General features: G+C 44.2%; 1 long non-coding RNA gene across 1 annotated transcript in view; it reads left to right on the top strand.

The window, feature by feature from the left end:
* Positions 1–8,657, top strand: part of LOC137152908 (uncharacterized) — a 154,988-nt gene extending 146,331 nt beyond the window's left edge. Inside the window, exon 3 of the long non-coding RNA XR_010919654.1 lies at positions 7,865–8,657. This is a non-coding gene — a long non-coding RNA (uncharacterized lncRNA). The remainder of the gene's footprint in view (positions 1–7,864) is intronic.
* The last annotated feature ends 3,911 nt before the right edge of the window (positions 8,658–12,568 follow it).

Genomic DNA, 12,568 nt, shown 5'->3' with positions numbered 1-12,568 from the left:
TAATCAGTAGGGTGATTGGAGACGAATTCCAGTTCAGGGCCGATGGAAGGCATCAGAGCTCCATTGACTTCACGTGACCCATTATCAGCATTGTCTCTGTTCCTCTGAAAGCAAAGATCACTTGGGATGGTTATTCTCCTCTAGGCTGGGAAAGAGATTACCGTTGTGTCCTGGCCGTTGTGTGCTGGAAATATGTGGAGGCTTTGTCACTCTGCTATCCCCACTGCACTTTTTCTTCCATTTGTTATTGCAGTTTGTGTGAATCTGGTGTTCATTAAATTGGAGGAGACAGGGCAAGGCCTAGGCAAAAAGCCAGGTATATACCTCAGCGCTGCCCTGCAGACCCCAGCCTCATTATTCTAGTCCTGTACCCCCACAGGGCATTGCCAATAAACCTCAAACCTGACCTGTAATATCAACTGCTGTTCCAGTCATGGATGACCATGGAAATTTGCCAATACACCTTAATCCTGACCTGCGGTATTCTCTGCTGTTCCAATCCTGAGCCTCTCTTGAGAAGAGACCAACTGTCAGGCTAGTGGTTTCACAGTGGAGATAAACATCAGGAAGGGACAAGGAAGACCAACAAACCAATTTGCACTGAGATATTGGAATTCATGTCTCAAGAGATGAAAGGCTAATACACTGTATATCAGAGACCACTCGGATTGACTTTACACGTTGTTATAAACACAGGGGGCCTGATTCTCTTTTGCTCTGCTCTTCGTGCAGTCCCAAGGCAATGGGAGTGCAAAAGGGGGTATAAAAAATTACCATTCGGATGGGGTAGCATCTTACGTCCATTTCTGCACTCCGTTTGCAGTAGTATCAATGATGGCTCCAAGTGTTGGCCAGTGGAGAATCAGGTCCTAGGTGTTGGTAACAATGTGTGCTAAGCTGTCACTGCAATTCTGTGCGTTATCAGTGTAGAGGTTATCTACTTGTTCAGAGCATCACAAACTTCAAGAGTACATATCAAAATTCTTATCAGTCCTGTCTCCAGCGGCATGATTGTTTTAAGCAGCTCTGAAGTTAATAATGAAGCCATGTCAAGGAAAACTGGCGAAAAATCCCCCCCTGGAAGACAGGAGCATTGTTCAGTCCACAAGAGATTGGAGGGCAGACTGTTGTTTCTGAATGACTACATTTCCGTGTTTACTCTGATCTGTGCATATCCGACAACCTTTGAAAGTTTAATATGAGGATCCCATAACACCCAAGCCCTCTGAGTGACTGGTACAAAGATGACACATTCTGAGAGGTCTGAGGGATTTTTCTTACAGACAGTTTTGTTCAAGTTCTGAATTTTGAATACTGGTTTTTACAGAGATGTTATGATACAGTGAAGTATTCAGCAGAGTCTGGTTTACATGTGCTGAGAATGAAGGGGTATGCCTTCTAAGCCTGGGCATGGTTTATTTAGATGGGCCAGAATGAAAGGGGATATTTAGATGAGTTGCTGTGTAATTAGTTACTGGAGTTGGAATTCAGTTGGGATACCCTGCCAAACACCCATGCCCTTACAAAATGTGCCATGGGATTCTAAGTGACCACAAGCATCATTTGAAAGATGGCATCCCCAAGAAAAAAGATTTTTTAGAGGTTGAATTATCTGCAGTTTGATTCTGGATGCACTGAATAAATCTAATGGGTGCCTGTAGCGTGAGTGTCAGTCAAAAGAACGAAAGGTCCTTTCTGAGGTGCTCCTCTTCCTAAGCTGATGCCTGGATTTTGCAAATTTAAATAGATATTTAATTCGATGATGATGATGATGACAACAGGGGAGAAGGGAAATGTGGGAATGATAATTTCTAAAGTATAAAAAGAACTTCATGAACCTATGTTTAGACAAAAACATTTCCTGGCACTGCCTATAAGTTGCTACTATTCAGTACAGCCCAGCTTTTAAGAACCCATTTCTGTTACACAGCTATAAAGTTGCTGGGCTAAATTACTCTCTGGTGTAACTCCACTGATGTGCAAAAGAATTAAAATCAGAAGAATTCGGCTCTGGGCGTGTGTGTTTTATTCTCCATAAAATCAGATGAATTCTTCTGTGCAGTGTAACTCCATAGACAAACTATAGTTGCGGAAACACACATGATGGATATACGAGGTTGTAGACTAGAGGCTTTAAACAGAAATGATTGGGAGGGGAAAAGGCCCTGTACCTAATGGCCAGTTTGAGAATACTGCACATTTAACAAGCATTCTTGTCGGGGATAGATTTTGGCAAAGTTCAGTAATGGAAGTAATGGCATGTGAAATATACCTGTATAACACATATTGAAAGATCACTTAAGGTAGTCTTGTTTGGGATGAAACAAACTAAATTTGCATGCCAGAAATGAAACCATAGACATTACTGCACGTATATGTTTTTGTTACACCTTCCATAAGCATTCCTTTTGCAAGATGTGGATCCTTGTTTTGGGGTTTTTTTCCTTCTGTTGTCTGTACCAGCTAGCTGGAGAACTATATTTGAATAGTTTGAATGTATCATTAGACATATATAACAAAGACCGCACTCCCCGAAAACCATTGCATTTTTGCAAAAAGCAAATCATTTTTATTTAATCCAAATTTGTTCTGTTTTCTCAAAGTCTGACCTGATTTGGAACTCTATTTTAGCAGCACCAGCGGGCTACTCTTTCTTGACCTGAGTGGTTAGCAAAATCCAGGGTCCTGTGTGTAGTGTCTGTTAGAGGAGAAACTGATGATGGACTCAGGTATTTTCTTTGATGCAATCCCATGTATTTACAAAAATAATGTACAAAATCCTGTTTCCCTGAACCTAGGCTTTTCTCAGGCTCTTGCTGGCAGTGCTTTGTCAGGTTGTGTCTGTTCCTGCATCTCTCATGTTTTCTCTTGAAAGCTTCACAAAACACAAAACAATAGCTAGTGAAACGTCTCTGCCCACATCTGTCTTGCTTCTGCCTTGGTTTTGGGTTGTGTTTCGAGGGACGCTGATATTGTTTCCACTATCTGGTTTCATAAAGGAGTTTAACTGTTGCAACGATCTTAAATAAGGGCGGCGGTTATGCCCAACCCATATTTTTAGAGTTGGAAGTTTTGCTTTTTTGTCAATATTTTCAACACTAATCTCCAACCAAACTCTCTTTTTTTTTTTCCTGGTCAGATACAGATTTCTTCTCTGACAGTGATTGGGCTCCAGTTCTACAAATACTTAAGCATGTGCTTTATTTTACTCCTTTCACTGAACGAGATTGCTGACGTATAAAGTTAGCCCCTAGGTTAGGCTAGGTTTTTCTGAGACCAGAGCCTTGGTTTCTGTTACAATGTTACCATCTTAGCAGGTGTTTGGTGAGTATTATGTTTTTTCCACACATAAAGAGAGACTGTGGAATCTACAGAATTATATTTATTTGAGATTAAGAGCACAGCAAAACAAGAAAGTGCTAAAGTAAAGTGTTCAGGAAGGATCACAGAAATTTACAAAGCAAAAATGTCTAGTTCCTCAGATGCCTTCGTGTGTCACTTACCTTGTTTCTAGTACAACTGGTTGATGAGGCTTCAATATCTAATATAATTTATCCCAGTAGGTACCATCTGTGGAGGGAGCCATGCATTACCATGTAATACGTAAAAATACACCATGACTTCACGTGGAGTCACCTCATTGTGCCCAGACGTTGCTGCCTTACAAGCCCTGAGCTTTGTTCTGAGGTAGAAGTCAGTTTGAACCCTATCTTCTTACCCAGCTCAACTCAGATGTTTGCCTTCATCAGCCTTGCAGCTTTTGGGGAGACTCGTACATTATACAGTGCCTCAGATTGGAATCAAAGACATGAAATCTTTGCACCTGTTTCATGTTTTTTCTATCTTGGTGCCCCTTTGCAACTGCTTGTAGGTACCCACAAGGGTTACCTGCTTTCCACACATAGTTAGGGTAATTTACGTATCTGTTGTGTAAATCAGCCAACCTTTTAGCAGATGCTGCTGTCCCTATGGATCTGAAATCTTTACAAAGATCAATGTCAATTTTCTAACTGACGGTGACTTCCTCAGGGTCCAGAAGGAGTCCGCTGGGTCCTATGGCTTTTCTATGTCAGTTACTCTCAAAATCAATGTTTTCTTTCTCCTTGCTTTTCCTCATGACATCATGTGAGAACAAACCCCCAGACCTGAACACACCCCTGAGCACTGGGGAACTTTAGGCCTTGTGATAAAGTCAGGCCAGAGGGCTGCACAAAGGCATACCAGGGCCAGAGTGTGAGCCCAAGAATGCCTGAAGCCCTGGTTCCTGCCAGCAAGGGAGAGATTGTTGCAGGGCAGTTAGGGGCACCTGGACCCAATGAAGGGCTAGTCCAGGTGTACTTAAACCCTGCCTTCCATAAAGGGAGGGGGAGAAACATAGGAGGAGGAAGCTGCCAGAAGGCTGGTAGCAGTTGGAGGAGACCCCCCTCACACCCCCAGGTCAGGAGACAGTGTTTCTCTGCAGCTACAGAAGGTGAAAACCCCTGGCCCCAGCCAGCAGAAGGAAGCTGGAGCAAGGTACCTCCAAGGGGAGACAGGGTTACTGGGGACTCCTTAGCCCACTACAAGGGGTTGAAGCGTGAGACCCACTAGGGAGAAGCTGGCGGTTTGCCACAGCCTGCATACAAGCTTTCCAGGTTGGGTCCATCCCTATTACTTACAGTGTCTCTTTCTCCAGGCCTTTCTCGCAATGGACTCATTAAAGAAATGAATCTAGCTCCCATTAAAGTTAGTAGTTTGGAAAGGGGTGAAAAATGGAGCAACCCTTTGAGGAAATTCTCCCATGAATGAAGTTTTCTCTGTGCAAACTGTACTGTACAAGCAGCCTGGAAAAAGTAGTTTATGCTACTTTAATTTTCCATAATGATACTGTTATGCTAGAGCAACACATCCTGCTGTACTTGCTAATCTATGACTTTAAAAAGTGGAGAATTAGCCCAGATAGCTGTTGAGTTTTTTTTTAAATGAACTTAAGGTTCTCCGTAATTATAGATAGTGTCAGGGGCATACATCTAGTGGAGATCACAGTACAAAAGTGACCTTTCTGGTGGGCCTTTCTCTAAAGAATGGTTCATTTCCATGGTCTGGCCGGCACAATTTCAATGTTCATGGTTTATAACCAAACGGGAAGCTGCTGTTTTGGTAACCACTCCAAGACCCATGAGGAAGAGGAGTCTTCAACTTTAAATACTCTGCCATATCCTTCAGTCCTTCACACTAAATAAATAGCATGGCTAACAATATCATCCAGTGATGAGAAGAGCTGATCAGAATTTTTTGATGCAACAGTTCTTGTTGGAAAATGCTGATTTGCTGAAAACAAAACTGGTGGAAACGTATCAATTTCAACTACATTTTCCTCTGGTAAAACCAAAACAAACAGAAGGGGGGAATAGAAGGAGGGGGGGAAATCTGGTCAGAATCAGACAGCAAGAAAGAGACCTACTCCAGAATTAGGACACTTACCTGAGATGTAGGAGACCCAGATTTAAGCTCCTTCTCTGCCTGATTCAGAACAGGAGCTTGAACCTGTGTTTCACATTTCCCAAATGAATGCTGTAGTCTCTGGGTGGGTCCCCCTGGCTTTCCATTAAAAATGGTGTGGAAAGGTCTCAGTTTTGTCCCAGTGCAGAATGAGGAAAAAAAATTAACATCTTAAACATTTTCACAGGACAGAGAGCGCACTTCCCACCCAGCTCCAGGGATGAACGGTTCCCTTGGACTTGAGTGGGAGTTGAGGGAGCTCTGTGCTTCCTCGGAAGTGCTCAGCTCCGCACAGGGTCTGTGCTAGCCTTGTTCCTTCAGAGTGAAGTCAAATTTCACCCTCCATAGAGTAGGAATGAGGTTGGATCTGTAGCCCAGATAACAGCGTGCCTCAGCCTGCTCTGTTGGTTTGTTTTATTTAAAAGACTGTAGAATACAGCTGGATCATCTACGTATCAGATGTCTTAGATCTGTTATTCAATGCACTGTCCTCCAGAGGTTAAAGACGGGATCCACTTATTGAAGAGAAAGGAGACTCTCTCCCTAAATTCCATCATGTGACTCTGGTGCTCATTGTTATAATCTGACTACAGCAGGGCCAGCCTGAAAGGATTTAGACTGGACATGACAGGTTTTTTTACAGCGTACCAGATGTGACACTGGCTATATTAGACGGGCCCTTGAGGTGTATTCAGGAGCTCTGATTACTCCCTTCAACACAAATCTCTCATTGGGGGTGTCACACTGGCTGGATTGGGGGGCATTTATTATATTATTTAATATCAATATGTCAAAATCATAGTAATTCATGTGAGATATGCCATGCCAGGTACTGTTAGAAAGGCTATAATGTGCTAAGTCAGATGATGATGTTTATGTTCATGTGTTAGATGTGTAATGGAAGTTATGGATATATTTGATATATCTGTATTTCAAATTGTGCTGTGTCTGGGTCACACCCCAGACAGGATGGCTGCAGCAATAGCCTGCTTAATGGCCCATTAAGAGATCCATAGGTACAAGGGGCCAGGGAGAGACGCCAGGGATATACCTGATGAGTCACCAGGACTTACTCAGGTGACGCTGGACTCCATTTTGGTTCCTGTAAAATTCCACAAGCAGCCTGGCATAGACCAAAGGACATAAAAGGCAGCTGCCCAGGATCCATTTTGTCTTCAGTCACCAGTCTTTTGTCTGTCTTTCCGTCATCACCTACCTCTGGATCAACTCATCTACTGAAGCTGTGAAACAAAGGACTGAGACCCATCTAGTACCTGGATACCAGAGGGACTATACAAGCCTGCAAACTCCCCAATTCTTCTAAAAACCTGATGTACATGGACTTTCAAATCATTTGTGTGTATCTGATTGCTTTAATCCTTTAACATTTCTCTTATAGTTTGTTTCTTTCTTTTTATAATAAGCCTTTAGTTTTAGTTACTAAAGGATTGGCTGGCAGCATGGTATTTTGGGTAAGATCTAAACTTATATTGATCTGGTGCTGTGGCTGACCCTTTGGGGTCAGGAGAAACCTTTTGGGTAAAGAGCATGGAGTTTTAAATAACTGATCTCTTTACTGGACCTAGTGGCTGATTGGGAACCGAAGACTGAAATGCAGTAAAGGTGGCTGTGTGTTTGTATATTGGCTTCTTGATAATCGGTGTGGGGAATCAGAAGCAGTTTGTGGCTGGTTGGGAAGTCTGACTTCAGTGTCACCCACCAGTGCTGGGAGAATCTGCTCTCCTTTTGCAGCCTGCCCTGACCTTGGCATTTTCAGGTGGCTACCCTGGGTATGGAAGGATCACACCAGACACCACCTTCATTTTGCTTCTTTTATGATCTCCTTAGAATGAAGCAAATAGCCATGCTGTGGGTAGATTCCATGCGAGTTTGAAGATGCTGCTTTCCCTAAAAGGTGTCCTAACAACTCTGTGGCCAAACTCAGCATACTGGCACTGGGGATGGATGAACTCAAAAGTTCTGGTGGGTGAATGAACGCCCACAGCAGCGACAAGCCCAAGGTGCAATGTTCACGACTGGATCCAGAGCCAAACTTCCACAAAGTTTTAGCATGTCTGGATCCAAGATTTGAGTTCTGGCCTGTCACAAGGTTTAGAGACTCAGATCCTGCTGCATCTGTCCAGGTGTAATTGCATTGACGTTAGTAGAGTTCAGTGTTACAAAACTGGTGAAAGGAGAACAGAGCCCTCAGAAATAACCAGAAGTTTGAATGGTTACTTGAAGGCTTTCTAAATTTATCCACATCTCTTGAGTCTAAAGGTGGTGCTGGAAGTCTCATGGGCATCGGTTTTTCTGAGACTTTCTTGCCTCTGTCTAGGATGGAAGCAGTATTTCTCATGGCATTTCATCTTTTCTACTTCAGGTTCCATTTACATCCAGCAAGTCAGAATTGCTGCAAAGATAAGGATTTCTTCATGGAGTTGCATCGTGTGCTCCTCCAACAGATGTTGAATGATGGTGGCCACTGTGCAAAGAGATGGTCTCATTCTAGGTTCTGCTGGAGAAGTGATCCCTGTCACAAAAACAGCACCACAGCTGGCATTAGTCCGCCGAGAGGCCAACAACTGAATGTGTCATGAAGACTCTCAGCCCAAGAGGTGGCCCTTCTGGGTTAAGACTGAGGCGCAGAGATGCAAAGTGGAGAAGCTTGCACTGCCCCTGCCCCTAGCACACTTATTCTGTGGATAAACAGAGAAGTTTAGTTTCCAGAACTGTCAATACTTACACTTTAATCTGTCACTTTTCACAAGTACAAAAACAGCTGAGAAAGCAAGAGAGGCTAAGATGGAGGCAAGCCATTCCTTGCAAATACAGAACAGTATATGGTATATTATTACAATGACATCATATTTTCATAAGGACCCAAAGACATTTATTGCGTAACCCATGGGTGTGATCTCCACCAGGCTAGCTTTTGCCTGTTTTCTTTTATACAACTGTCAGTTAAAACTAAGCAGAGACATTTGTACATCCTTGACTGTTATAAATTCAAATAGGGTTTGTATTTACCGTAAGATTAGAAATGAAAGCTGCTTCTCCCATGGCTTTGAAAATGTTTGCAAATAATGACAAGAGTGGAATTAAAGTCAGTGCAGCTCGCTTCCCAGGCAATCTGACAGCACCAGCTAGATTGCACCCAGCCCCGCCATCAGGAATTCCAGGCTCCAGGACAGAACAGTCCCACTGCGCCTCTTTCTCCCGTGGCCCCGCCCACATTCTTCCCCAGGCCCCACCTCCTCCCCACTTGGTCCCCCTCTTCTCTTCCACACTCCCCCTTCCCACAGGTGGTGAGCGACAGCTGAGGGTGCTGATCGGGGAGGGATGTGTCTGTGGGGAGGCCAAGCAGGGAAAGGGGGGTGTGGAAGAGAGGAGAGGAGTCAAGCGGGGAGGTGGGCTGGGGGGCTGGGGAAAGACCCGGCGGCAAGCTGGCTGAGTGGGATGGGGCAGGGCCTGGGGCGGAATGGGGGTGGACTATGGGCAGGAGCCATGGACGAAAGAGGAGGGAGTCCAGAGAGCTAGCCTCCCCAAGGGGAAGCTTTCACCCCACCACCCATGGCCCGGTCCCCTTTTAAAATCGCTGGCCCCACCTTAAAATCACTGGGCCCCTAGGCAATTGCCCCCTTTGCCCTCCCCGTCAGCAGGCCTGATTGCACCTGGAAGGCCGTGCTGCTGTTATATTTGTGCCCATCTTCCTTTCCCTCACACGCTTTCACTGCTTTCTGCCAGATGGCTATTAATTTTTACAGGACTACAGACAATTATACCTGTCAAGGGCATGCCAAAGTATTTAGCATTTATGGTTTTTAGGAGATTACATTCTAAATATTAAAAGCAGACACAGACATGGTAACCCTCACGCTCAGGATCCTCATTAGATCACTGCTTTGCAATGCTGCAGGGATGCTGTTGAGGATCACAGGTGTAAGATTTGAGCCCCCTCCTGCACAAGATAAAAAAAACCCCACCCACACGCATGCACATGCCTTGCAACTTTTGCCGCTGCCTACCCCTGGGCAAAAGGAGTGCTAAACCATCCCCCTCTTCTCTGGTGGAGTCTTGCATCCACATTGGACAGGTGGAAATGGAGGAGAAGATTTAAGCCCACGGGTTTTTGCTTTCAGTTCGTTTTTCTGATATAGACTTAACATTTTCAGATGCCAAGGGAAATATGGCCTGGTTCGGGTGCTCACCTTGCCTCAATTCGAGTCCCACCCAGTTCCACTGCTGGCTCTTTCTGTCTTTCTTTCTTTCTGTTTTCATGTTGGTGAAACTGACCTGACCGCCCTGGAGAGCGGTGGCCTTCCTGTCAAGAACAGTTGCGACACAGCGGTGGTAGCGGAACGTCAGTCTCCCCTGAGTTAGAACGTCACTCCCTGGAGACATGAGGGGATCCCAGTAACCATGGCTATCGAATGCTCGGCTTTCTACTGAGAGAAGAAGCATAGACTAGCAACAACATGGTGAAACTGACTTTGTTCAAAGGAAACAAACTGAATTTTTTTTTCCTCTTTCAATTGTACTGTCTCTAGGGGTTCCCTATAACAGCAATAGGCACAAAGCTGTCCTGTAGTGTCCCTTTACATTAATTTATTTTTCCCTGGGACCTGACATCAATAGTGAATTAAAAAACCCAGAGTTTGTGTTATATTGAGAGCAGTTTTTACATGAAGATCAATGATGCTTAAGGATTCGGGGAATATGCCTGCCAGTTTATAAAGTGGGAAATTATATGGGAACCTCTCAGACTGGCAACGTTTCCATTGCACACATGTGTTTTCAAAGGTAAATGGATTTGATTTGAAGGCAGTTGAGACAGTGTCATCCAGTGGGCAGACCACTAGACAAGGATATGGAAAACCTATCACTAAGTTTCTGAGTCTTCTTGAGCAAGTCCCTTTACCACTCTCTTTTCTCCACTTAGTTTTTAAATGTTTCAGGGCAGGAGCTGGACGTCACCATGTGTTTTTACAGCCCCTGGCACAATGGGGCCATAAAACGATTTCAGTTGTGGTGCTACTGTAATATAATAGTAATAATCAAAATAGTTTCTTCTTGACATTTCTCAGAATACCACTGTGTTCCACCTGTTTTCCGGCCAGACTTGTGAATTGGTTCTAGACTTACTCAAAACTCAGCTCAGATTCACTGGAAACTACCCCAAAGTTTATCAGCCTGACCCAAATTTCTGGTCTAAAAAAGGGTTTCCTTAGGAAAGTTTAACTCAGGTCTAAGTCATGATCCAAAGTTGTGCCTAAAGAAAATGGATTAAATTCAACTCCTGGCATATGGAGGTGTAATGCCTTTTAAACCCTCAAAGACTGTGTGATCTTTAGTACCAGACAACACAGCTGTACTTGGGGACAATTGCTGCATTTCAGGCTTGATTCTCAATGTCCTTTCTTTTGTAGGGCTCTTATCATGGATTTGATAGTTAGGGATACTTTTCTGATGGCTTCATTTCTTAATAACAGCACATTGCTCCTTTATGGCACCTCGCATCCAAGGATCTCAAAGCACTTTCCAGGCATTATGGATCTGATCCAAAATGCAGAGAAGTCAGTGGAAAGACCTCCATTAACGTCAATGGATTTTGGACTGGGGCCTAAACAGTTAAGCCTCATAACACTCCTGCGATGAAGCAAATTTTAAATCAGACCCAATGTTCAACCCAAAGGCAGCAGCCTATTTTCTTGGCCTTATTAAACCAGGATTAAAACACGCACAGCAAAATGTTAAGCTTTCCCTTGGCTTTTCCAGCCAAGCTGCAGCCAGACTAGTCAGATAACAGCTCCTGTGGCTCTGCTTGCTGTGTAGGCTGTTTCGTGCTGCTCATGGCACCACCATGTAAGAAGTAGAGATTAAATCCTCAGTTGGTGCACTCAGCATAACTCCATTGACTTCACTTGCGCTATGCCAGTTAACCCCATCTGAGGCTCTGGCCCCTATTGTTTACTCAGTCCTTGAGTGTTTGCCCTCCTACATCCAAGGAGGAAGGTCAAAATGGGCTGGGGGAGGGAGTTTCTATCTGACAGTGGCCTTGAGAAAAAACAAAAAAAGAATACCACACAAAAAAGGCCAAATATACTTCTTTTCTCTGGTGGCCCTTCCGCAGCTGCCCTGGAGATGCCCTTGTGATGTAAAATTGTGTCACACAGGGAGAGAGGACGAGATTAGCCAGCCTTGTGAGAGTGGGAGCCCCCAAAAAACAATTTCTCTGACACTAATGTGGTTAAAGAATCAAGAGGCTCATTACTGATTCCTGCCTGCATTCTCTGATTCCACGGGCTCAGCTGCAAAAGCGTTTCCAGGAGTCTCATGTTGATTTCAGTGGGCCAGGTTCTGCACTCAGAAGGGCTTCTATCTTTCCCATCAGGCCAGATTCTACTCTCCATTACACTGGTGTAAGTTCAGAGTAACTCCGTTGATTTCAGTGCAATGGGTGAACAAGCGTGTTATCGACTTCAATGAAGTTCACATAAGGGAATTACTCCAGATTTAACAGAGCAAAATCTGGCTTACTGATTCCCCCAAACCCTCCACACCCCACTTCTGCTTATCCAGTACCAGAATTGGAAACAATGGGTCAGATTTGCTGATGAAACCAAGATCCATTTGGAAGTTTCTATAGAATTCTACCTCCCTAGAGGAAATGGGATGCAACAGAGCAGCCTGGTGCTGTGGCTGTCTTCAATTTTCAGGAGGTGCCATCACTCTAAATAGTGAGGGCATCTTCCAGTGGTCATAGGACAATTAGCAAGCTTGAGTCAGACAAGGTCATTGGCTTGGAGGGCAAGCTGCTGCACAGAGAGTCCAACCATGATTATTCACCAAAATTGAACTTTCTACGCAGAGTTCTCCAATGAATACCTCGTCAGTGGGATACGTTAATAACAGAACAGAAATGTGAATAATCATTTCAGGTGTTGTAGCATCAGCGTGACGGAGGCATCTTGATTCCATCAGTGAATGAGTCTTGCCTGCTGAGCACCATACCAAAAGCAAAAGAGTAGAAGGGAGAAAAGGTTTCAAGGACTCTCAATCTTCTTCGCAGTGGTTTGATGTCAGA

Source organism: Emydura macquarii, unplaced genomic scaffold (genome assembly GCF_026122565.2).
Source record: "Emydura macquarii macquarii isolate MOO-44397 ecotype Brisbane River unplaced genomic scaffold, CSIRO-AGI_Emac_v2 contig_1230, whole genome shotgun sequence".
Taxonomy (NCBI): domain Eukaryota; kingdom Metazoa; phylum Chordata; order Testudines; family Chelidae; genus Emydura; species Emydura macquarii.
Note: the sequence above shows the minus strand (reverse complement) of the source record. Positions and strands in the feature narration are given on the sequence as shown.